The sequence below is a fragment of the Myxine glutinosa genome, chromosome 3 (genome assembly GCF_964187855.1).
Source record: "Myxine glutinosa chromosome 3, kmMyxGlut1.1, whole genome shotgun sequence".
NCBI classification, from domain to species: Eukaryota; Metazoa; Chordata; class Myxini; order Myxiniformes; family Myxinidae; genus Myxine; species Myxine glutinosa.
Genome location: NC_136263.1, coordinates 147,855,149 through 147,881,970, shown reverse-complemented (window position 1 = coordinate 147,881,970; position 26,822 = coordinate 147,855,149). Strand labels below are relative to the sequence as shown.

Below are 26,822 nucleotides of genomic sequence, written 5' to 3'. Positions count from 1 at the left end.
TGCCTGGCATGATTGTTTCACTAACTGTTATAAAACAATTTTACACATTATCTTTCATGTATACTTCGATGAAGGGTAATACATATTCCTGTATGTGGTTTGGGTTTTTTTGTTTGTTTGTTTTTCTTTCAGGATCGGGGGAATTATTATTTTTTAAATCCACCCCTCCCCCACAAACGCAGTTGTGGGTCTTTTTGGACTGGTTTTTGCATAAAAAAATAAAAACCCAACAACACCAAAAATATATTTCTTTACTATTGCATTCTTTTTGATGTATTATATTAATTTTTATTATTGAATTATTGCATTCCCACACCCCCACCCCCTCACAAAGCAGCACTGCATGTGGTTCCAATGCACCTTCCACATCCTTTGACCCACAAGTCTCAAACTTGGCTGGAGACCGTTCTCTCCCAGAATAGTTTTGCACTATTACCTGCCCCCACTGATTGAGTGAGGGGGAGAGGGAGGGGGGGTTAATATTTATTAAAAATAAAATTAAAAAAACAAAATAGATCCATTCACTTGTAAAGTCGTGTATTACTTGTGAAAGCTAAATTAGAATGGAAAGATTGTGAAAAAAATAAAAAAGAATAAGTGATCAGGACTAATTTTTCCAATTGCCATTGTTCAAGAACAGGACAACTGCTGACATCGAGTAAACAAATTGACCTATTGCCAGATTAGGGACCAAATGAAGAAAATATATATTAAATTCCCTCAACTCCAGGTTATGTTGAGATTATCAACTAATGGTCCAATTTATCATTGCACCGAATATACTTTTCTCGACAAAACCACTTTTATGGACATTACAGAAAATCGTAAATTCACATTTTAGAAGCAAGTTTAAATTCTGGAATGTTAAAACAACCACAAGAGAAAGTCCACACCAAAAACTTACATTTTGATTAAACGCTCAAATGTACAAAAGTGCATGATCACAAGGCCATCGCAAAGCCAACCCGGTCTTGTCCACGGTCAAATTCAGTGTAATAATGGCCAATGAACACATCACCCAAAATCCACAATGGGCCCACAGGTGGAGGAACATCAACAGCCATAAGCCCAAAAGGCAGGTGGTTCCATAAAAGGTCACATCCTGAAAGAAACATTCAATTCGTCTCAAAGCATGTACAGGTAAAGATATGGATAGTTTGGTCATGAAACCATAATTATATTTACAGGTATGCTTTACAAGACGGCTTCAGAAATAAATAAAAAATTTAAGTAAAGGTTTAGAAAGGTACTTGTCTTAAGTCAGGTTCACTATGTCAATAAATTATATTTCGTTCAAAATCATGGTAGATTAGCAAACCTATACATTTTTGGAAAGGTTATAGCATAAGGAAACTAAAAATCAATGTTTACATTTGGAGAGATACCTGTATGGCGGCCATTTTGGATTTTCAAAATGGCCACTGTAAAATACATATTTTGTTCTATTTCTGCCTCTAATTACCCTAAAAACTTTAAAATATACTAAACCTATATTTTCAGGGACAAGGAATCCAATGAAAGTATCAAATTAGTGCTATGGGGAATGGTAAGACGAATCAAAGGTTTTGAATTGCAAAATACTGTCTTTATATTCGTGATAAGTTGCATAATCAAATACATGTTATCATTTTGTACAGGCAGTTAATAACATCAAAATGTGTCACAATAATTCATATCACCAAACATACACAGGCAGTCAGCAAAATCATATATACACATGCAGTCAGTATAACTTCACATCTACACAGGCAGTCAATGACAAAATATACACAGGCAGTCAATGGCATCAAACATACACGATTACAGAATATGCCATTTAGAGTTCGTCATCACTGTCCTGTGTGTCGTATCCGACAATATAGTCCGCATCGTTTTCACAGTCCGTTCCACACAAGCAAAGGTCGGTCAAATTGATTGGCAAATCGAATTGGTCGAATGGTCGAACGAAACGATTGGTCGAATGGTCGAATTGGTCGAATGGAATTGTTCGATTTGGTCGAATCGAATTGGTCGGAATTGGCAAATGTAAACATTGATTTTCAGATTTTCCATGTAATAACGTTTCCAAAAATGTATATGTTTGCTAATGTACCATGATTTTGAACGAAAAAATAGTGAACCTGACTATAAATTCAGTTTTACAATTTCATCTTTAACAATTTGTTTTTGAACCTCTGCAAAAATAGTGGTTGAAAGCAGAGTGACCCATGTCTTACCTTTGTTACATATTGCTCTCCTGTCAAGGTGTAGCCCTTTCCACCAAACAGGAACGTGACAACTGGGAGCGATGTGACAGCATTGCAGTCAATGTAAAACTGCAAAGAAAAGGAAAGCAGGAAAAACAAAAGGAAAAAAAAGGCACTTTCCTTTTCAATCTTTGCCAAAGGTGCAAAACTCCAACAATCAAATCCTCGAGCAGGGGCTCAGGGAAGGATGACCTATTGTTTTATACCAGCAGCAGCAATCATTATGACTGCCTGATCAAATACACTAACCCAACAAAAGCTTCATGGAATCAAATGCCACAATCTGTAGATAAAAACAATCACACCAACCTGACCATGTGGTGAAGCAACTGCCCCAAGCGCAATTTGCAGCATTGCAATGTCCTTTGATGGGCCGGTGATCAGAGACGTACCAGTATCTACAATAGCTTCACAGCCACTGCGGCACAGCATCACTGGGCCCACTGAGGCTGCGCAAACAAAGTCCATGAGCACATTGGACAAGGTAGCACACACAGCACCACAATACACAACATACAAATAAAATCTCACCCTTCCATATGGATTTGCCAATAATCCTTTTTTGTGAGCTTCACGTAGTGAAAGTTTCCTTTGTAATGCTTGGAATCTGACCCACCAAATATCAGTTCACCTCCTGGCAGAATGTTCGGGTCTCTGGGGGATGGAGAACAAAGTGGAAATAAACATGTAGTTTCATCTCGAGTTTTTCAAGCAAACAATTACAAACTGCTGAATATTATCAAAAGTGTCTTAGTTGTCAAGTTGGTATTTTTCGATATGGTCAACAACAACAACATGCATTTTAAGGCCATTTTCCCTGCGAGAGTGGGGGTTAGACTTGCGGGCCCCATGACAATCTTTTCCATTTAACGCTATTTCCTGCATCTCCCCTTGTTAACCCCCTTGCCCACATTTCTTCTTTCACCACATTAAGCAAAGTCTTTCTTGGTCTTCCCTGTCCTCTACTTCCTTCTCCATTCATTTTCATCGCTCTTCTCAACTAGTTACTTTCATCCTTCCTCAACAAATGACCAAACCATCTCAACCTGTTTCTCTCAAATATGGTCACAAATGTTCAAATCTCGAGTATAAATACCAGCTTCCTTAATTGAAATCCAACTGCTGATGTCAAAATAAAGTCCATTGTTATTGGCCTGTGTTAATTTTTTTTTTTTGAAACTTCCCTGTAGATTAGAAGCTGGTATATAAAGTACATTAGTCCAAAGACTATGCAGCAGATTGTTTGGGAGAATGGCTGAATTATAGACACCAAGATTTTGACCCAAACTGGCCTTGGTGGTTGATATTGACTTTATCTTAGGACCTGTCACCACCATGTAGTTTATTGGTGTAACAGAAGTTACTGGTTATTCATGGTAAGGTTACCCAATTTATGGCATTGTGGAAATGGGAAGCGAGATTTGATGAAAAGGAAAGTTAATAGTCAGGGTGTAGAAATGAGTGCACAAGACAGTTGGGTATCGGGTGGGAGGGGAATTGAGGGTCCTGCTTCTAAATTAGTTGTCTACAGTTAATTAGGCTGTATGAGCAAGGCACTGAATAGCTTATTTCCTTTTACTAGTGCACACACTACGGCAGTGGCAGGAAGTCATTCCACTTTGGGGTATATAGATTACAGTCGATCTATGGTCAGATCTCACGAACATTGGGTGTGTGTTCATTTACCAAGTTTATTGTGGAGAGGTCACCAAGTGGTTTAAGCATTCGAGCAAGCACTCCATTCAAAACCCTTAATGAATGGCTGGCTTGGCAAGCGCGAGCTAGCAACTTGGCAAATGAGCGCAACCCGGGCTTCCTCCGTTTGTTTCGTGTCAAACAGCAGGAGAGAGTTTCAAAAGGTCACCACAGTAGCTGCAGGAAGGGTCATGTTAACCCAACACTTGTGGGGTATATAGAGTACAGCAGATTTTCGCTCAGTTCTGAAAGTAAAATTACCTCACGGATGTCAGGATTCCTCAATTTCTTCATTTAGTGTTAGACAGCTTTAGCGACTGTTTAAAAAGCTAATCATACCTGTTTGTGGTTTATAATATTTTTTACTTCGGGTAGAGGCCGTTGCTCCCACAAAAACTCCATGATAAACTATTTATAAACGTTCACTCGACGTTTGTTCAAGGAGGAAAAACCCCTTGGGGAGGTGGGATATTAATGGTGTTATGTTTTGTAATAACATGAATATTATGCTATTATCGTTAATGTTATTAAAACGCCATGATAAAGATAACTTAACATGGATACACACCACAACACGCAACCCCATTGACAGCAATGGCGGGGAAAACCCGCTCAGGGGAGAAACCCCCCTTGGTGAGGGGGGCAATGAATCTGCTACAACCTCATTGTGCATCCCTTAGTCATCCTGTCAAGTTTGAAAGAGATTGGATAAGTAACGACGGAATGTATCGCGATAAAAACAAAACAAAAAAAAAACAAAACACAGGCTGACACCAAATTGCACATTTTAGTACGATTGATCCCAAGATGGAATCGCCTATGGATTGCCAGTCAAAAGCCAAAGCATCGTCAGATATCCTCGATGAATTGGGGCAAGGGAAGTTGCCAAGTTCCCGTGTTGCCATGGTAACAACAGATGCTCGTCACCATAATCACCTATAGAAACTAACGGCAGCTCATTCTAGACGGGACAGCAAAGGAACACTTGAATAGCTGCACTTTAACATGCACACTATACCAAAGTGCACATGTCACTCAACGATGTTATTTAGGCCCAACCACTTCCACAAGACAAACAGGTTGAAAGTTTATGATAAATCTACAACCATTGAAACAATTAGCAACAATCAAACAAGTGAAATTCCAGCCTGCACTTCACACACCTGTTCAGGTAGAAGGAGAATACAGGACGTGGAAGCAAACCATGTGCCATCATGTTGTCAAAAAGTGGTGTGGCACCTGCCACAGCAAGAGATGGGAACCGAGCCCTGCAATCCCATAAAAATGAGCCAGCAGGAAGGTTATCCCAGGTTGCTGTACAGCTTCACCAAACCTCTGTCCAACCACACTAAGATTCCCGATCTACAGCGAGAAAGATTGTCATGCATATCACGTGAGAAATCAGGATCCATCAATGGAGACAATATGGGCAAAAAAAATTTTAAAAAATCACAATACGGGTGAGCGCACTTTTATCTATCTATAATTCCAGTAATCTCTGTACGTTTGTACGTTTGTCTGTGACCGCTGTTTCTCGACAACTACGGGTCCGATATACTTGAAACTTGCCAGGTATATTGCTGGGGACCCGAGGATGTGCCTTTTCAAGGTTTGAAATTAATCGGACAAGTACTTACCGAGCTATGGCGATTTAGCCGTTCGCCGTTCGCTTTGGCGTTGCGAATGGACCAAACCATTCATGTAAATAGAGGGGGGGGGGGGGGGTTCTGTGGTCGTTCGCTTTGGCTTTGCGAATGGACCAAACCATTCATGTAAATAGAGGGGGGGGTTCTGTGGTCGTTCGCTTTGGCTTTGCGAATGGACCAAACCATTCATGTAAATAGAGGGGGGGGGTTCTGTGGTCGTTGCGAATGGACCAAACCATTCATGTAAATAGAGGGGGGGGGGGTTCTGTGGTCGTTACTGCCACGTGGTTTCAAAGTTTTTTTTTGTTGTTGTTGTTTGCACGCATGTTTTTTTGCACCCACGTACGGGCACGCCCTAGGATGTTTACACACACACACCCCTACACAAATTTTTTTTTTTTTTTTTTTTTTGGCAAGGAACGGGCACCCACGTACGGGCACGTCCTAGCTTATATATAGTACGGGCATGCCCTAGTATAGACAATGCCTGCCCCAAGATTCCAGGTGTATATAATCAACTGCAATGTATTAGCATCAGAGTTCTCCCTGAAGTGTCTTAATGGGCCTGCTGTTTTTTTTGCCAACTATCCGATGGCAATCTGATATGGCCATTTTCCATGAGCTTCCAATCAAAATCCTTGGCGAAGAATGGTGCACATGGCACATTGAACTCCAATCTGCCAAAGATTTAAGTGCAAGACATTGCAGTCTCGTCCCTCAAATTGGATGGCCCATCTATTAGCGCAAGGTAAACAAAATACCCCACTGCATTGGAGCAAGCAATTCATCACCAGCACCCTGAAGTAAAACTTGCCAACTGCAGCCGGTTCAAGAGTGCGGCCAAAAACTCAAGCGATCCCCCCCCATGGGAATACTTGTGGCTATGATCACGACAATCCAAATAAAACATTGCCACTAGGTATGCAACATTTGCTGAAGGTTGAACTCAACTTGTGGGATATCTGGTAAATATTCTCACCACGTGGACGAGCCCATCCCCAACCACAATACCCATACCTATCCCTATCCCCATCCGCTCCACATACCATAACAATGTCCTTGCTCATAAAGCCCTGAAGACTGCCAGTGCCATAATGGATCTCAAAGGGTCTGCCATCCTGAGTGTAAGTGCGAGACTTTGAAGAGTCATACCTCTTGTGTGTTGCTGAAAAAAAAAAAAAAACACACCAGGTAGGTAACATTTGTTAAGCATGCACAGGTACCATTTCTTGGACAACACACTGTCCAATGCAATTACAACTTTGGCATGGATTTGTTTTAACTTCCAAGATTTAGTCTGCTGTTGAAAATGAAAAATCTTCTGCTCAAACTAAAAATATGAAGTTGGAAAGAATGATACTGCAGTGAAGGCATGACAAATTATTCTACAGCTACACAGCAAACCTCCACCTTGCTGGAGTGCTTTAGAATCGAGTGAACCATTTATTATTTAACAATTCAATACTACTCATTTTCAGTGGTAGTTTTGCTTCATGGAGCAAACCCAACTACAATGTAATATTGGTACATCAATGTAAATTGCATCATGGAGCATGCTACTGTGGAAGTGTAACTCAGCGTAACTTATTAATTGGCACTGGTAACTTATTAATTAACCTGGTAACAAAGCAAATACATTTTACATGCAAACTCTGTGAAGGACGAGTTTGTAAATGAGTTAGGAATGTGCACGAACATGATAATCTCTTGAAACACCTGGTCACAGCCCCAGGCTGGAGCACCCCCCTATTGTTTGATAAATGGAACTCACAACAGGGGGGGCTAGCTGGCGCCAGGAAGGCGACCAGTAACGTCAGCGGAGAAGAGATTACGAGTTCAGCGGACAGAGGATTAAGTCGAGTTGGTCCATATAAGCGGGAGCTGCGGCTGGAGTCGAGAGTACTTGCTGCGAGGAGCTCTGACGAACGGGACCATGGCGGAGGAACATCAGCCGAACGAAAAGGACCATGGAAAAGAGTTAATCTCAGCCATTGAATAATGCGGTATTATTTGGTAAATGGAATGAAGTGAATAATAAACAAAGACCTTTTGTAAACCTGAGTCCGGTCATTGGAGTCCTGTGAGTCATACACGAAATTCTACCACAATATGGAGGCACCGCTGGGATTTCGAGTGGACGTCGCCAAGGTGAGCATGTAAGCATGACGTCTTGGGGATCTGTCCATTATGAAATATGAATTCTGAAGATGGAGGATTTGGTGTGTGGGACTTGCATTCCGTAGGTAATCCAAGGAGTGTAAAAGTATTTTTGTCACGACCGTCCAAGGTAAAAGTCACGGATGGAACGGTTTAAATGATTCTATTATTCGTGTGCTTGCATATGCGTACGGTATACGCTGGGTGTTAAGAGCCTTACTCTGGTCTGCGGGCAAGTCGGCTCATGAAGTGCACCATGAGGCGATTTGTTTGCCGGGTCGGTAAGGTTCGGTAAGGTCCGTACACGTGTACAATCGTGTACACCCGTTTTAAATAGAGAATTTTTTTCAGTTTTCCCGCCATAACCAAAACTCGTTCGATTTTTTTTGAACCCATCCCTACATCCCTACATCCCTACATCGAAGGATAAGGAAGGGAAGGAATGGAAAATTTGAAGTATTAAAGTTACGGAACTCAAAATGTCTGGGTTTGGATGGAGTCATTAAAGGATGGAGTCATTCATTGGTTTGATGATGGTCCTAATATTTTGATATTGTTTGATAAATGGAACTTGTTGTTGGAACTTGTTGTTGGAACTTGCTGTTGGAACTTGTTGGAACTTGTTGTTGGAACTTGTTGTTGGAACTTGTTGTTGGAACTTGCTGTTGGAACTTGCTGTTGGAACTTGCTGTTGGAACTTGCTGTTGGAACTTGTTGTTGGAACTTGTTGTTGGAACTTGCTGTTGGAACTTGTTGTTGGAACTTGCTGTTGGAACTTGCTGTTGGAACTTGCTGTTGGAACTTGCTGTTGGAACTTGTTGTTGGAACTTGTTGTTGGAACTTGTTGTTGGAACTTGCTGTTGGAACTTGTTGTTGGAACTTGTTGTTGGAACTTGCTGTTGGAACTTGTTGGAACTTGTTGTTGGAACTTGTTGTTGGAACTTGTTGTTGGAACTTGCTGTTGGAACTTGCTGTTGGAACTTGCTGTTGGAACTTGCTGTTGGAACTTGTTGTTGGAACTTGTTGTTGGAACTTGCTGTTGGAACTTGTTGTTGGAACTTGCTGTTGGAACTTGCTGTTGGAACTTGCTGTTGGAACTTGCTGTTGGAACTTGTTGTTGGAACTTGTTGTTGGAACTTGTTGTTGGAACTTGCTGTTGGAACTTGTTGTTGGAACTTGTTGTTGGAACTTGTTGTTGGAACTTGCTGTTGGAACTTGCTGTTGGAACTTGCTGTTGGAACTTGCTGTTGGAACTTGCTGTTGGAACTTGTTGTTGGAACTTGTTGTTGGAACTTGTTGTTGGAACTTGTTGTTGGAACTTGTTGGAACTTGTTGTTGGAACTTGCTGTTGGAACTTGTTGTTGGAACTTGCTGTTGGAACTTGCTGTTGGAACTTGCTGTTGGAACTTGCTGTTGGAACTTGCTGTTGGAACTTGTTGTTGGAACTTGTTGTTGGAACTTGTTGTTGGAACTTGCTGTTGGAACTTGTTGTTGGAACTTGTTGTTGGAACTTGTTGGAACTTGTTGGAACTTGTTGTTGGAACTTGTTGTTGGAACTTGTTGTTGGAACTTGCTGTTGGAACTTGTTGTTACATTACATTACATTACATTTATTAATTACATTAATTACATTACATTAACTCAGGCACCTTTTGAGTAAGGAAGCTGATATTTGGACATGACACTGACCAAGTGATGTGGCTGTCAAGGAAAATATTGATTTATTGATTAATCATTTAATAAATTAACTCGTTGATTTATAAATGACTTATTTAATTAAAATTCCTGAGAGATACATCTTCGGATGAAATACTTGCAGATTGGTTATGCTATGAGCCAATTGATTAAGGAAAATATTTTGTGATGGCCATATTGGCAATTTCGTGGCCATATTCGTGGCAACTCAGTTAGTGCCACTGCACCTTTAAAATGCATCCCTGCGTTCATTTTTCGATCGATTGAGTTTAAATTTTGAACAATCGGATCTGGACTGTCGTTGTTAACGACTCTAGCACGCACTCGTCCAATCAGGATGGAGCGGTATTGTCCCCGGATCATCACTGCCCGCAGTTTTAATTAATTTTACTTTTTCTCTTGGGCATATAATTTTGAAGACATGCATGTCATGATAGAGGAAATGTTTGTTCTGTTAAACGGAATAAATGTTGTTTATTTGTGTGGGAGTGTATTTTTGTGTATTTCTTGTGTATTTTGGATATATTTTCACGACTAATTCCAGTTAACATCCTGCAAAATTTGCTCGTTTGCTGGCCGAGTCGAAATTGCGTTGAGTTTCTATGGCATGCGCCATTAAATGCGCTGTGTAATGGTTGAGCTCCTTATATTTCGGTTTGGTCATGCGGATGAGCAGACAAAGTGACAAATGCTGCGGCTGGAGCAGTAGAAGCGATGTTTTTTTAATGGAAACGATGTAATGAGTAATTAAAAGTGGGAGGGGGCAACACCACGCATACCTCTTTTAAGGTGTGTATAAACCCTGGAATATTTCAGCAATCAATACAATGCTGAAACTATGTAAGTTAAGTTAATGAGTAATTTACTGAGTAATTTAATGAGTAATTTAATGAGTAATTTAATGAGTAATTTAATGAGTAATTTAACGAATAATTTAATGAGTAATTTAATGAGTAATTTAATGAGTAATTTAACGAATAATTTAATGAGTAATTTAATGAGTAATTTAATGAGTAATTTAATAAGTAATTTAATGAGGAATTTAATGAGGAATTAAAAGTGGGAGGGGGCAACACCACGCATACCTCTTTTAAGGTGTGTATAAACCCTGGAATAAACGTGGGAGGGGGCAACACCACGCATACCTCTTTTAAGGTATGTATAAACCCTGGAATATTTCAGCAATCAATACGATGCTGAAATGATGTAATTTACTGTGTAAGAGGGTCGACCTTGGGTTTGTTTGGGTTTGTTGTTTATTTTGTGGATGTGTATTTTTTGTGTATTTTGGATATATTTTCACGACTAATTCCAGTTAACATCCTGCAAAATTTGCTCGTTTTCTGGCTGAGTCGAAATTGCGTTGAGTTTCTATGGCATGCGCCATTAAAAGCGCTGTGTAATGGTTGAGCTCCCTTTATTTCGTTTTGGTCATGCGGATGAGCAAACAAAATGACGAATGCTGCGGCTGGAGCAGTGGAAGCGATTTTTGAATTGTTCAATGATTATTCGATATTGTTATGACTTATTGTCAATAGGTATACTGAGTGGCCATGAGGTAGCCTGTTGCTATGTACAGTTTTATTCTATTGTTGATTATACCACATAATTGTGGTGATAAAGGAAATGTTCGTTTTAAATAGATGATTATGATATGACCATGACTATAAAATCATGATGATTATTATGAATGATATCATAGGGTTCAAATGCAGAATGATTGCATGAACTTGGGAAAGAACTTTCAAGCCCTATGGGATAAATTGGGTGTTACAAGCAATGGAGCTTCAAAATTTAGCATGATTGAAGGAATTTTACAGTCTTATTTCAGTAGTTTTACGAAATTTAAATTGCCAAGAGATTTTGGGTACTATTAAAGGAAAAAATGATGAGATATTTTTTCCAATGAACCTTAATATCTGCCATCCATTTTGGCTGTCTCACGAATGAAGGATGAGTTGCCTTTAGTGGTTGCAAAGAAAATTTGTGGAGACCAGGCAAAATGGGGAAATATGTCAGATATGACCCTAGGACAGGACGGTGATTCATCAATTGACATGAGGTACGAACCAGAGGTGACGACCGATGAGTCGATCTCAGTCAATGGATGGACCTGTCCTGACATCATTGGGGAAAGGGCTTATGCAAGGAGTCATTCAAAATGATTAATTTGATTTATTGATGAATATTGATGAATTAATTGAAATTGAATAATTGATTGAATTGTTAATTGATTGAATCTAATTGATTGAATTTAATTGCATAAATTGAACTGAATAAATTGAATTGAATATATTGATTGTTTGATTGATGAAAATGCGGTCTCAAGAAAGAAGCTTTGATATCTTTGCGAGATATTATCAATGTGGAGACAACCTGGGAAAATTGAGCAAGGTGGTGAGTTTATATACAGATATGTATGTGCGGTTACCATTGTGTGATTTCCCCGTCAAACAGAGCGGACACCTGAGGATTCACCCATTTCATACTGACCCTCCGGCTCATCTGCAAATACTGATCTGTGAGATTGGATTGTGCAAAAGCCACGGCTGAGGGAGATTCTCTGGAAATCACCGTGTGAACAGGTGGAGAGACCCTTCCTGGAGGTACGAGTGAAGCTTTAGAGGAACAAACTACAACACATCCAACGCTACTTTGATAAAAGGCAGAATGGGAAATGGAGCCTGCAAGAATACACAAGGACAACCAGAGAGTCCACCAAAAGGTACTTGTACACATCATATGTACGACCGTTATGGTGCAGAAGCTATAAGGCAGGTCGAGAATTGGTATTTGTGGACAAAGGGACATGATAAGGAGTTTCCAAGAGATGGTACATTTGAGCGAAGTCGATTGGAAAGATTGGAACAAATATTGAAAGCCAGGAAGAGACAGAATCTAACGGTAGACTGGCTTGCATTCCATCTTTGGGATGGTGAATCCAGACAACGGGAACAGCAAGAACGGATAACGGATCTAGAACTTAAAATAAAAAGGATACAGGATACAGTGCAGGAGACAAATGCACAACTGCCCTCGAAATTAGGAATGAAAGTGACGGTTGTCCCATCTGATTTCCAGTTGTCTCCCCAAAAAAGGACGGTACAGAGAATTTTTTCGTGTTTCAGGAGACAACGAGAGATTGCAGTGGCAACTCAGGAATGTAGAGATGCAGCCCAGCAATACAAATGCACAGGTGCACAGACCAGGAAACGACAGAAACCGGTGTTTCGAGTGTGGAAAGATGGGACATTGGAGAAGAAGATGTCCGTATGTCAACAGGAGGACAAGGTCATGGGGCAAACCAAGATCAAGGGTACCAGTACGTACCGGTACCTCAGACAATGATTAGGCCTTCATTGCTGCAAATCCCAAATGATGATTGGCCTCAACAGATTCGATTACTGGACAAACATGAATAACTGTCAATGATTCTTGGGTCTGAAAAGTTTTCGGAGCAAGAATTATTCATTTTTTCTTTTGCTTGTAAGCAAATTAGTAATTAATTGATCACATGCCGAAATTGGATCTTTTATGTTGGGCACACAATTTTAAATTTACAAAGTTGGAACAATTGCTTTGCAAATTTTTGAAACTAAGTGACAAGAGTCACATGATGATCAGGTGGGAATTTCGGACTATTGTTCCGCACAATTGATAGGTCAATGGTCGACTGACATGCAAATGGGTGTGTAGTCAAAATTTGGATAGATTATTGTGAAGGCAGAAAGGGTAATTTCAATTTGACATCATAAAGGTTTTCTAAGAATGGACTTTTGGTTCATTTGTCTATAAGCATTTTGAATTTGATTGACAAATTTTATGAAATTGAAATAAAATTGACACCCATCTGATCTGTAAATAATGGTTCCAACGCAAACAAATATGCATAATGCATGTGTGTGTGTGTTTTTGTGTATCAATCTTACAAGATTGTTGACACCGACAGTGTGCCTGTCTGGAAATGGATAGTTATATGTGGATGGGATTGGGATATGTGGATGGGATTGAATATCCAGAGAATCCGTAAAATAAAATAGAAATATAATTTGATTATGAACATTATCTCTTTTGTCAAGGGAAATGGAATATAAAAAATTTGATGTGCTGGGTTATGAGCAGCCATTAATTAATAGTAAAATTGTGAGTAATTTTGGGATTCCATTTTTGATAGAATTTATATGAGAATAACAGCTATTTATGGATATGAGCTTCATAAAAGGAAATGAGGGAGTACAAAATTATCCAAATTTGGGAGAGGTCTTACACTGACTTCCCAGAATACTCTGCTCATGGATTTATATATATATATATAAACTTGAATTTTATCAGCATATAAATTGTGCTGCATGTATGGATGTGTATTAGGCATAGATGATATGGGAAAATAGTAAAGAAAATCTTGCTGATTGGAACTATTGTGAGTTTTAAAACGGAATGCATTGTGCATCTTAAACCAAGGGGCAGACATGAACGCGCTGTTACGTTATTTATACTCAGAACGCGCTGTTACATGTACCTGCAACATATTTGTTAATCTCGCACACCTATATTGGCATACTGGTGTCAGTAGTACTCACTGGGTGCATAGAAATGGATGAGCAACAGTTAAGGGGGTGTATTAAAACACTTACTTGGATACTTTCTACAAAAGTATGGGTTTCAATAAGTGGTACCATACACATGGGATTCATCAAATTAAGTTTTGGAGTTCAAACAAAGTCACTGGTTAACAGATGGGAATGGATAGTAAATAAATTCTTCGATGCTGGGTAAATGAAGTGAGATATTACAAAGACTTATTAGAGCTATTGTTCTTCCTTGCAGCAGTGGGAGAAAATTTAGATCCAACATAATGAATCTATAAATGAATGTGATAGGGATAATATCCTCAATTTGTACTAATTATTTGATTGTGGGTAAAGGAATTAATTAATCGTAGTGGATTGTTAACAAGCAGCCTGAAATGTCCTGAGAGTGTGCATCCATGTAATCAGAAATCCCAGATTTGTTTTTACAAACAACATTTTGGTAGAGATCTTATGCGGACGAATACTTGCTTGGTAGATAAAAACGGTACTGCATGTTGGCAGCCACTTCAGTGGCCATTTAGGCCGAACAAATAGGAAAAAACTGTAATTGAATATGTAATTTACAGATGAGTATTTGGGAAGTAAAAAGGGAATTTATTGATTTGGGAGACATTTTTCGAAGGTTTATTAAAGTGTTGCAATATGACATTTGGCAAGGAAAATTATTGGATGGGAAAATTAGATCTGTTTATAAAATGAGTTTGTTGACCCATTGAAGTTAATTCTTTGAATTGTTGTTTAATTAGCATTTTGAGTTCAAATTGGAAATAGTTTGGTAGAGCTTTGGTTAAAACCTTTGGTTGCAGTGTTTTGGAACAAATTGATAAACCATAGGAGATTGATAAGAATAGAAAAAAAAAAATATGGACCCAAAATAGAAAGTTGGATTCATGCCCCTCATTGCAAACAAGGACATGGGGCTAAGGTGGACGATCGCACAGAAAATGAGGCTGCACCTAGCAGCCCAGCAGAACATTCAGTGGTAGATAAATGATAGTCGTGATTTACAGTCATTTGAATTACATTTTAACACCCCTTGCATTGTTAAACATTACATTTTCAACATGTGATATTCCTACTTGGGATAGTGACATTTATTTGCCTACATGACATACAATTACCTGCTGATATTAATACAACATGAGTGAAAAATGTATCACAACTACACTCATGATCAGGGGATTGAGTTCAACCCCGGGAGATAGGGGGATCAGGGCAAGACAAATAATCTGATTATGTTACATATTAAGGGATTTTCTTTATTTACCTTTTAGGAAGCTTGTTAGTTTGGTATATAATGTTAAATGTCATCGACATATAACTATGTCATAGGTATGAATATATACAAGGAGTAGCAGACTTGTTTGTTGGTTTAGTAGTTATATTGGCAATTGTTTTAGTGGTGGCTTGCTTGAAAGCCTTAGTGACGGTGTGTTTGAATAAGGTAACCAACAACACGATGATAACGCATGAAGTGACAAATGAGGAAAGAAATGTGAAACCAGAAAAGGAAGACTTTTATGGCGACAAACAGTAGAATTAAGATAATGGCATAACGACAATGTTATGAGTTGTGTCAATTACAATATCAGTGAACTCATATCACCACGAGTGACACACTGTTAGAAAAACAGAGGGAAAAGAAAAAGTGGAGAGGAATTATGGTAATAATACATTATGCTTAATTTGTTGGTTTGGGAAAATTGTTGTTGGGAATTAGATATTCCCGTTTGTGATTGTAATCATATACAATGCTATTCTTAGATTAGTAATAAAATACATACCTGATTGAATATTATTTGTGTGACGCATATAAATGAATATAACGTTTGTGTTAAGGAAAAAACAACAAATTGTTGAATGTGAAACTGTCGGAAGATATACATGATTATGCTGATTTCATGGTAAGATGTACCCTATCTGATCCAGTGTGTGCGGAAAGCAGATTCAGATGTGACTGAGCATAAGGATAAGATGAGATCACAGTTTGGAGGGATTGCTAACGGAATTGGGAAGAAGGTCGAGAAAGAAAATTTGTGGCTAAAAAATGAAGTTAATCGTGGCATACACCCTCTTTCTCAAAGAATGATGAAGACATTCTCCCGTGTAACTTGGAGATGAATGCTTACCTTCACCAAGGAAATTTATGTGACCATTTGCCTGGATCACACTGCAACATATGAAAGAAAGGCGATCACTTACTCTTGTTCGAAGGCTTCGAACATTCACCACATCAGAAGTTGCAGGACAACGACATTTTACCTGCAACCTCTGTGAAATGCGGGGACATATGTTATTACTTCACCAACGTCCGGGGAACCAGCATGGAGCTGCAAAAAACGGCTGTGCCCTTGTCACAACAGCTGTGTACGATTCTGCTGGTTGCTCCTGGTAAGGACCATGAATGACCTGAACACCATGGTCCCAACATCATTGTGGATGCATCCGGCATCCCTGTTCCACATCTTGCTGGCCAATCAACGTCACACCAATACTTGCTGCCCACTCACAATGAGGGAGGAGGCAAGTCGACTACAACTGGGTGAAGGCCGTGTTCAGGAATTACTATGGTTTACAGCAAAAAGTGGCAAGAATGCTACAAGGAGAGCAGGGTCAGCCTATGACTCCGCAATGTTACCACAACAGCGAAATCCTACACGAAGTAGTGCAGGAGCTATGAAGACATTAGGAGAAAATGTTTCATACCAGGATTCAAACACAAGTGATCAGCCCTTCCTTTCAAACAAAGTCAACATTTGTGTGGAGGAAAACGTTTTTTGCCAGATGGTGCAGATGCTTTACAAAACTTGAAAATGAAGTGAAATTGTTGTATCTTGGTGATGGTGAAGTGTTGTTTTGAAAATATATTTGTGATGCAAATGCAATAGATTGAACGATATGGAAGGAGTCAATGACCAACGAAATGTTTTGTGATTCTTGCAGGATGACGGTGTATGCCCAAGGGAATTTGATTACCAAAGTGATTGATTATTTACTTATACTTGTAATGATGTTTACTTGTAGTGATTGATTATTTACTTATACTTGTAATGATGTTTACTTGTAGTGATTGATTATTTACTTATATTGATGTTTAGATTAAAGGTTAATATAAACAAAAAACAAAAAGATGAGGGAATTGTGGAAGTGTAACTCAGCGTAACTTATTAATTGGCACTGGTAACTTATTAATTAACCTGGTAACAAAGCAAATACATTTTACATGCAAACTCTGTGAAGGACGAGTTTGTAAATGAGTTAGGAATGTGCACGAACATGATAATCTCTTGAAACACCTGGTCACAGCCCCAGGCTGGAGCACCCCCCTATTGTTTGATAAATGGAACTCACAACAGGGGGGGCTAGCTGGCGCCAGGAAGGCGACCAGTAACGTCAGCGGAGAAGAGATTACGAGTTCAGCGGACAGAGGATTAAGTCGAGTTGGTCCATATAAGCGGGAGCTGCGGCTGGAGTCGAGAGTACTTGCTGCGAGGAGCTCTGACGAACGGGACCATGGCGGAGGAACATCAGCCGAACGAAAAGGACCATGGAAAAGAGTTAATCTCAGCCATTGAATAATGCGGTATTATTTGGTAAATGGAATGAAGTGAATAATAAACAAAGACCTTTTGTAAACCTGAGTCCGGTCATTGGAGTCCTGCGAGTCATACACGAAATTCTACCACACTACCCAGCAGCAGGTGTGGGTATGCTGATGTCACATTCTACCATATTTTGATAACCAATTATGGAACAAGTACAGATACATTCAAAGTACACTACCCCCATGCCAAATAAACATCCTCCAGCGCAGCATTGCCGCAGTGCAGCTCAGAGACTATTGGGAGGGAGAGGTGTAAAATAGTCGATTGATTAATTACATAATTAAATATATATATATATATATATTAATTATCTATCTATATATATATACATATATATATAAAAGAAAGTTTTTGTGTGTTTGTCTGCACGCGCTAATCTCCTGAACGGCGAAAGATAGGAGGAAACCTCTGAAACAAAAACAATGTCAGGCCAGGCCCCAGGGAGGTTTTTGCCGAGGAGGCGAGGCCGGTCGAGGCCACATCGGCCGGGCTGGGCCCATTTGGCAATTAAAAGCTGAGCTGAATTATAGTAGTCATTCTTCTACAGCCGCAGGGAAAAGCTGAATTATAGTCGTAAATTCATTCAAAAAGAACCCGGACAACGCCGGGTGCTTTCGGCAAGTCGTAAAATAATTTCTTAATCCATTGGCCAATAGCATACCTTAACCAGAGTTTCATTTCTTAACCTTAACCAAAAGGGAGGGGAGGAGGGAGGGGGAGGGGGGAGGGGAGAAGGGGAAGGGGTAGGGTGGAGGAGGGAGGGAGGGGGAGGACGGAGGGGGAAGGGAGGGGGAGGACGGAGGGGAAAGGGAGGGGGAGGACGGAGGGGGAAGGGAGGGGGAGGACGGATGGGGGGAGGGGGAATGGGGGGAGGGGGAATGGGGGGAGGGGGAATGGGGGGAGGGGGAATGGGGAGGGAAGGGGAGGGCCAGTCAACAATGACGTTGCAGTTCTCATGGTCGGAGAGCAGCACAACAATCGCGACATCGTCCTGCATCTTCGCAAGAGCACGAAGCGGATTTTGGAGACTCACCGATCCTGTGACCCACGCCCTCCAGGACCGGCGTTGCTGGGCGGGGGAAGGGAGACCCGTACATTCCCAACCCGTACATTCGCCCTCTCGACTCAAGCTCGTATTCGATTCGTATTCGAAATCGAAAGGGAAAATCCTTCGTATTCGAATTCGTAAAGAAAGATGAATTAAAATTTAATTCATATCGCACAAAATACGATCGCATAAAGGTGAAAAAACGCGATCGCTTTTCGCCCTGAATTACGTGCAAACGTGCGACGGGATGGAACATCACGTGATCGCTCTGAGCGATCGATTGCAACTCTGCGTCCTGTCGTGGGCGTGGCTAACGTGGCCTCATGCTCCCAGGTGATTGGCTAACTCGAGCTCGAGAGAGCCATAATGCGCTACGTTATGGCAAAAAATATGGATCTAAAGATGAAAGGGAAAAAAACCTATGTGGTGTGAATGGCAATGTTCGTCGCTGAAATGTAAAAAAAGGCAATCGCTTTTTGCTCTGAAATACGTGCGAACGCGTAACTGAGTTAATGGCGGCAAGGAACATAACGTGATCGCTCTGAGCGAATCAGCGCGCTGCTCTGGGACCGTTCAGATTCCGTGCATAATATTCCTCGCTGAAATGCGCTGAGGTAAAAATATGGTTTAAAAATATTATGAAATCAATTTTTAGGTTGGCCATGTCTTACCAGGTTCAATGGCCATGTCTGTGCCAAATATCAAGTACGTGAGCCTCTCCGTTTAGGAGTCTATCGGTAACATTACACACACACAGTTTTATATATATATAGATATTGTAACTACATTAAGTAATAGACAAGACACAACCGACAAAGAGTACAGAATAGATAATGTAGACATATGGCTTGGTCTCATGCACCGTATTTCAGTTTTATAAATACTTGAAAATAAAAACCTTTTGGTCACAAATATACAAACATCATACTTTTGCTCCATTTTAATGATCGATATCAAATTTGGTGAAAATCCCATAAATCTTTTACCTACAAGGTCAACTGACCCCATAATCTAATCTCTACCTTGTACACACTTGTGCCAGGTTTGACCTGGATCCCTCCTGCCATCAAGTTATCGCGATAACAAAACCTGATCACAGACTAAATACAAAACAAATGCTGCGGCAACTTAATCTGCAGATGAGAAATGATGAGAAATAAAAACCAATGAGAAATCAGATTTTAAAAATCGAATTTATGTAATAATTGTATGTGCTTGGAAAGCGCAGGCTTGATGGGCCCATTAGCCTCCTTACAAAGCACGTTGGGACACAAACGATTGGCTGGAGGAGTAACTCATGAAAAGCACCATGAACCCCGAAAAAGAAGATTCAAACCCCCACCAACACGCACAGCATGCTCGGTTTTTTGTGGAGCAGCGCTTCGACGGAATCCAGAGATTGGCAGAACCAGTGTCAAAGACCACCTTGAAGGTCTGTGGAGGTGATCCGATGCCGATGAGACCAAAATACTGAACCTGCAAAACAAACATTGTGGTTCAACAAGTACTCGGATCTTCCATGGTAGCGATGTTGAATTGGGAGAATGGGCAATGAATGAATGTATGAAAGAACGTACATCCAGGTAATTCATCAACTCTTCCATGGTGGTTCCCCGAGCGCTACCATTGAGACGTGCCAGCAAACCATCGAAAGGTAGATTTAGATCACCTGCCCGTCTCCGTGCCGTGCGACTTCTGATCAAAGGTATCCTGTAAAAAAAAAACGACAATTAGACATCAAACTAAACTATCCACAATACACTCGATAATCCGACACTAAATCAACTTCTACACAAGCACACGTCATGAACACTCACCGTAGTAAACCCTCACCACACATAAACACCGCAACCACAAAAACAACAACCACATTGCACTTCATGATTCCACTGACCAAGCCCGAGCCCCGAAAATCCAACAAACAACTACAACCAAGGAGGGTATCTCGACTTCATCGTCGGCGTGGTTTTTATATGAGCCGTAACCCGAAATCATTAATTACACACGCACCTCATCATCGGCTCTGAAATAGCTTGTGTGGTGTTTCCTCAATCTCGCCATCACACCAGGTGTGTTCATTGCCCGCAGGGCGTATTTCATTGCCCCCAGGGCGTTTGTGTTTCAGTCATTACGCCAAAGGCGTGCGTGTTTCATTCATTACGCGAAAGGCGTTCGTGTTTCATTCATTACGCTCAGGGCGTTCGTGTTTCATTCATTACGCCAAAGGCATTCGTGTTTCATTCATTACATGAAAGGCGTTCGTGTTTCATTCATTACGCTAAAGGCGTCCGTGTTTCATTCATTACACTCAGTATGTTTGTGTTTCACTCATTCCGCTCAGGGTGTTAGTGTTTCATTCATTACGCTCAGGGCGTTCGTGTTTCATTCATTACGCTAAAGGCATTCGTGTTTCATTCATTACGCCAAAGGCATTCGTGTTTCATTCATTATGCTGAAGGCGTTCGTGCTTCATTCATTATGCTAAAGGCGTCCGTGTTTCATTCATTACGCTCAGCGCGTTCGTGTTTCATTCATTACGTTCAGGCCCTCCATGTTTCATTTCCCCAAGGGCATTCGTTCATTGCCCCTAGGGCCTTCGTGTTTCATGCATTATGCTCAGGGCATTAATGTTTCATTCATTATGTTAAAGGCGTTCGTGTTTCATTCATTACGCTCAGGGCATTCGTATTTCATTCATTACGCTAAAGGCATTCGTGTTTCATTCATTATGCTCAGGGCGTTAGTGTTTCATTCATTACGCTCAGGGCGTTCGTGTTTCATTCATTACGCCAAAGGCGTTCGTGTTTCATTCATTATGCTCAGGGCGTTGGTGTTTCATTCATTATGCTCAGGGCGTTCATGTTTCATTCATTACGCCAAAGGCGTTCGTGTTTCATTCATTACGCTAAAGGCGTTTGTGTTTCATTCATTACGCTAAAGGTGTTCGTGTTTCATTCAGTACGCGAAAGGCGTTCGTGTTTCAATCATTAGGCTCAGGGCATTATTGTTTCATTTACTATGCTCAGGGCATTCGTGTTTCTTTCATTAAGCTAAAGACGTTCATGTTTCATTCATTACGCTCAGGGCATTCATGTTTCATTCATTACGCTCAGTGCGTTCGTGTCTCATTGTGCTCAGAGCATGTTTCGTTGCCCTCAGGGCGTATTTCATTGCCCCCGAAACATTCAGTTTCATTCATTGCTCTCAGGGCCTTCGTGTTTCATTGCCGCCATGGCATTCGTTCATTGCCCCCAGGTCATTCGTGTTTCATTGCCCCCAGGGCGTTCGTTCATTGTCCCCACGGCCTTCGTGTTTCATTGCCCCCGGGGCGTTCATTCATTGCCCCCAGGGCCTTCATGTTTCATTCGTTATGCTCAGGGCATTAATGTTTCATTCATTATGCTTAGGGCGTTTGTGTTTCATTCATTATGCTCAGGGCGTTCGTGTTTTTTTCATTGCGTTCAGGGCATCCATGTTTCATTCATTACGCTCAGGGCATTCGTGTTTCATTCATTACGCTCAGGGCATTCGTGTTTCATTCATTACACTACAGGCATTCGTGTTTCATTCATTACGCAAAAGGCGTTCGTGTTTCATTCATTACGCTCAGGGCGTTAGTGTTTCATTCATTACACTCAGGGCATTAATGTTTCATTCATTATGTTAAAGGCGTTCGTGTTTCATTCATTACAATTTACAATTTTACACACGTAAACAATTTTACACATTATCTTTCATGTATACTTTGATGAAGGGTAATACATATTCCTGTATGTGTCTAGGGTTTTTTTTGTTTGTTTGTTTTTTTCTTTCAGGATCGGGGGAATGTTTTTTTTTTTTAATTCACCCCTCCCCCACAAACGCAGTTGTGGGTCTTTTTGGACCCGTTTTTGCATAAAAAAATAAAAACCCAACAACAACAACAAAAAAATTCTTTACTATTGCATTCTTTTCGATGTATTATATTAATTTTTATGATTGAATTATTGCATTCCCACACCCCCACCTCCTCACAAAGCAGTGCTGCATATCTATCTATAATTCCAGTAATCTCTGTGTGTTTGTTTGTTTGTACGTTTGTTTGTTTGTACGTTTGTTTGTTTGTACGTTTGTTTGTCTGTGACCGCTGTTTCTCGACAACCACGGGTCCGATATACTTTAAACTTGCCAGGTATATTGCTGGGGACCCGAGGATGTGCCTTTTCAAGGTTTCATATTAATCGGACAATTACTTACCGAGCTATGTCCAAAAAACGATTCAACCAATCAGAGAGCAGCGAGCTATCGCGTGTGCCGAACGTGGCGAACACACTCTGCCTCGGATGGCACATTTGAGAGCGTATTCATTTATTTCCCATCGGCAAACTATGTTGGCGCTATGTTGGCGTTAAACGATGTTTTAAAACTAATTAAAACCCCGGGGGGATTGTCACTGTACTCGCAAGCCGTTCGCCGTTCGCTTTGGCGTTGCGAATGGACCAAAACATTTCATGAACCAAACCATTTCATGTAAAGCGTTCGCCGTTCGCTTTGGCGTTGCGAATGACCCAAAACATTTCATGAACCAAACCATTTCATGTAAATAGAGGGGGGGATATAATTTTAGATATAGATATAGTACGGGCATGCCCTAGTGGTTACAATGCACCTTCGACATCCTTTGAACCACAATTCTCAAACTCGGCTTCAGGTCTGGTATGAAGAGGACGCAGGCGTCACATGCTCGCCGCTTCTTCGACCGGGCCACTGTCAGTTGCTTTCTTTTTTGGTGGTCGTGCGGATTTTTTGGCCATTGAGTCTGCCCTCTGCATAGCCCCGGCTCTGCTCCCTGCTTCGCCTGCCCCGCTCCTTCGCCTGCTCGCTGTTTCCTCGGGCACGCTCTCGTGGGTTGTGACCATCGCAGCGGTTTGGTGGCGGTTTCCCACCGTGATCTAGATTTGTAGCAGCGGCGGACGATTGCCGCTGCATTTGCCGCTTTGCCGTGATCAACCTTGCCCAATGATCGTATCTTTGCTCCTGCCTGCCCTCTGCTTGGTCCCGGCTCTGCTCCTGGCTTCACCTACCTGGCTCCTTCGTTTCCTCGGGCCCACTCTCGTGGGTTGGGACCATTGATTCACCTCCTCAACCTTGGCCTCGTCTCGTCTCTCCGCTCCTGCCTGGCTCCTTCGTTTCCTCGGGCCCACTCTCGTGGGTTGGGACCATTGATTCACCTCCTCAACCTTGGCCTCGTCTCGTCTCTCCGCTCCTGCCTGGCATGGCTCTGCGGTACTCCGCCGCAAGGCTCCTTCTGCTCAATACCCGCTCCACCCCATCATGCATCTCTGCCATCAAATCAAATGGACTCCTCCGACGACCCAGGTACATTCACCGTGGCTCCGGTCATAAGTTTGTTTATTTGCAATCAGGTCACTCCATCCCCGTCCTCTGGTCGGCTCAGCGCACTCTCACTCTTCGTCCCAGCGCACCTGGTCACAGCAACGCACACGATCGCACCTCCTGCCTACGAACCCTGGCTAAATCACCTGAATTCATCCCTGCTGTTCAAAACAACATCAAGCTCACCCTGTTCAACACCTGGTCCCTCAACAACAAATGCCTCATCCTGAATGAATACATCCTGGATAACAAACTGGACTTTCTCTGTCTCACCAAAACCTGGCAACAACCTCTGGACTACTACACACTCAACCTCACCACACCCAATGGATATTCCTACGTCAATAAACCACACTCGGAGGGCCGAGGTGGTGGAATTGCCGTTATCCACCGTCAAGACAGCAAGACCAACCTCATCTCCATCTCATCTGCTCCATCATTTGAACACCTGGCTTTTAAACTCTCTGGTCGCATGCAGTCAGTCATGGCTGTCGTCTACCGCCCTCCCAAACCACACCCATCATTCCTGTCTGACTTCTCCTACTTTCTGACCCAGCTATGTTCCCTCTCCCCCTCAATCCTCCTCCTTGGTGATTTCAATATCCACATGGACTCCACAATAACCACTGACTTCACTGATTTACTCACCTGCTTTAACCTCTCAACATGTCGACTTTCCTACCCATATCCGTGGTCACATTTTGGACCTTGTCTGCTCCACTGGATTAAATTTGCACCATCTCTCTGGCTCCGACCTCACCCTCTGACCACTTAGCCATCACTCTGATCCCCACCCCAACAGCAAGGCATTATCGCACTATCAACTTCCGTAAGCTAAACGCTCTTTCACCTACCTCATTCTCATCCACCCTCTCTGAAAAAATGTCCACTTCTCCCTTCATTGACCTCCACACCCCTTCCGACCTCACTGACTACTACAACCACACTCTCTCCTCCTGCCTTGACCAGCTTGCACCTGTAAAAACCAAAACAGTTTTTCACCCATTCTGCTCCCTGGTTTACCCCTGAACTCCGCCTGATGAAAACTCGTGCTCGCCAACTTGAAAGACTCCGCAATAAAACGGGTCTCACAGTTCACTCCCAAGCCTACAAGGACCACCTACAACACTACAAAGATGCCCTCTCCCGCCCCCGCTCCGCCTACTACTCTCAAATTATCCACTCTGGCTCCGGAAACCCAAAAGCACTCTTCTCGACAATAAACAAACTCCTCCGCCCCCTGAACACCACCACCCAGTCATTCACAGTAGACAACTGCATCTCCTTCCTCTTTCTTCCAACGCAAAATTGACATCTACAACAGCTTGACCACCGCTGCACCCGTTCCCCCTCCAACCACCTGCCCCCCCCCCTTGTCCTGCCATCCCCTGTCTCGGTTCTCCCCAACTGACCTCTGAACTCCTCATAGGAATGAAAACTGCCACCTGCACTCTTGACCCCATCCCCTCCAGCTTTGTCAAGGCCTCCCTCCCTGCTCTCTCTCCACTTATCATTGCAACAATAAACTCCTCCCTGTCTACAGGCATCGTCCCACCTTCCCTCAAAATTGCTGCTGTTATCCCCATTCTAAAAAAACCTGGTCTAAACCCTGACACCCTAAACAACTTTAGACCCATCTCCAACCTACCCTTTCTGTCAAAAGTTTTGGAACGCGCTGTAGCCACTCAACTCAAACATCATGTCTCTGCCAATAACCTGTATGAAACATTCCAATCCGGATTCCGCTCCAACCACAGTACTGAAACTGCTCTCCTCAAAATCACCAACAACCTTCTCCTCTCCTATGACGCTGGCAACCTCAACATTCTCGTCCTCCTCGACCTCAGCTCTGCCTTTGACACCATCGATCACACCATCCTCCTCACCCGACTTGAATCCACCTTTAACGTTACCGGCAATGCCTTCTCTTGGATTAAATCATACCTCTGACAGACGCCAGTTCATCTCCATCAATAACTGCAAATCCCCCACTGCTCCCCTCCCCCAAGGTGTCCCCCAAGGTTCAGTTCTTGGCCCCCTCCTCTTCATCCTTTACCTGTCCCCCCTCGGTCACTTAATCCGCCGTCATGGTCTCCAATTCCACTGCTTCGCCGATGACATCCAGCTTTTCATCTCCACCAAGTCCGTCTCCACCGACACCCACTCTATCCTGACAAACTGCATCACTGAAATAAAATCCTGGCTTCAAATCAACTTCCTCAAGCTCAACTGCGATAAATCTGAAATAATCATCATTGGCCCAAAAACGCTCACAAAATCAACCCATAACTTTGCCCTCAACATCGACGGTATCCCAGTATCCACCTCCCCTCACATCCGGAATCTTGGCGTCATCTTTGACCAAACCCTTTCCTTCGACAAATACCAAAGTCAGCCTTCTTTCACCTGAAAAACATTGCCCGTCTCCGCTCATCCCTCTCCTCCACGGCTGCAGAAACCCTCATCCATGCCTTCATCACCTCCCGTCTGGACTACTGCAATAGCCTCCTCTATGGTTCACCCTAAAAAATCACCAATAAACTCCAATACATTCAGAACTCCGCTGCCCGTCTACTCACCCATTCCCGGACCCGTGACCACATCACCCCCGTCCTTTACAAGCTTCACTGGCTCCCCATCCCCCAGAGAATCCAGTACAAAATCCTCTTGACATACAAAGCCCTCCATAACCTGGCCCCATCCTACCTGGCTGACCTCCTCTCCAGACACTCCCACCCGCAACCTCCGCTCTGCTGGTACCA

At 42.0% G+C, this 26,822-nt stretch overlaps 1 pseudogene across 1 annotated transcript; it reads right to left on the bottom strand.

Annotated features, from left to right (window-relative positions):
* Positions 1 to 899: 899 nt before the first annotated feature.
* LOC137423948 (cathepsin D-like) lies at positions 900 to 20,604 on the bottom strand (annotated as a pseudogene). The gene is made up of 10 exons (XR_013622774.1): positions 20,502 to 20,604; positions 20,262 to 20,394; positions 20,037 to 20,160; positions 6,634 to 6,752; positions 5,105 to 5,303; positions 2,785 to 2,900; positions 2,556 to 2,695; positions 2,217 to 2,315; positions 2,121 to 2,124; positions 900 to 1,102 (listed from the first exon to the last, which is right to left on the bottom strand). The product of XR_013622774.1 is annotated as a cathepsin D-like (transcript).
* Between the last annotated feature and the right edge of the window lie 6,218 nt (positions 20,605 to 26,822).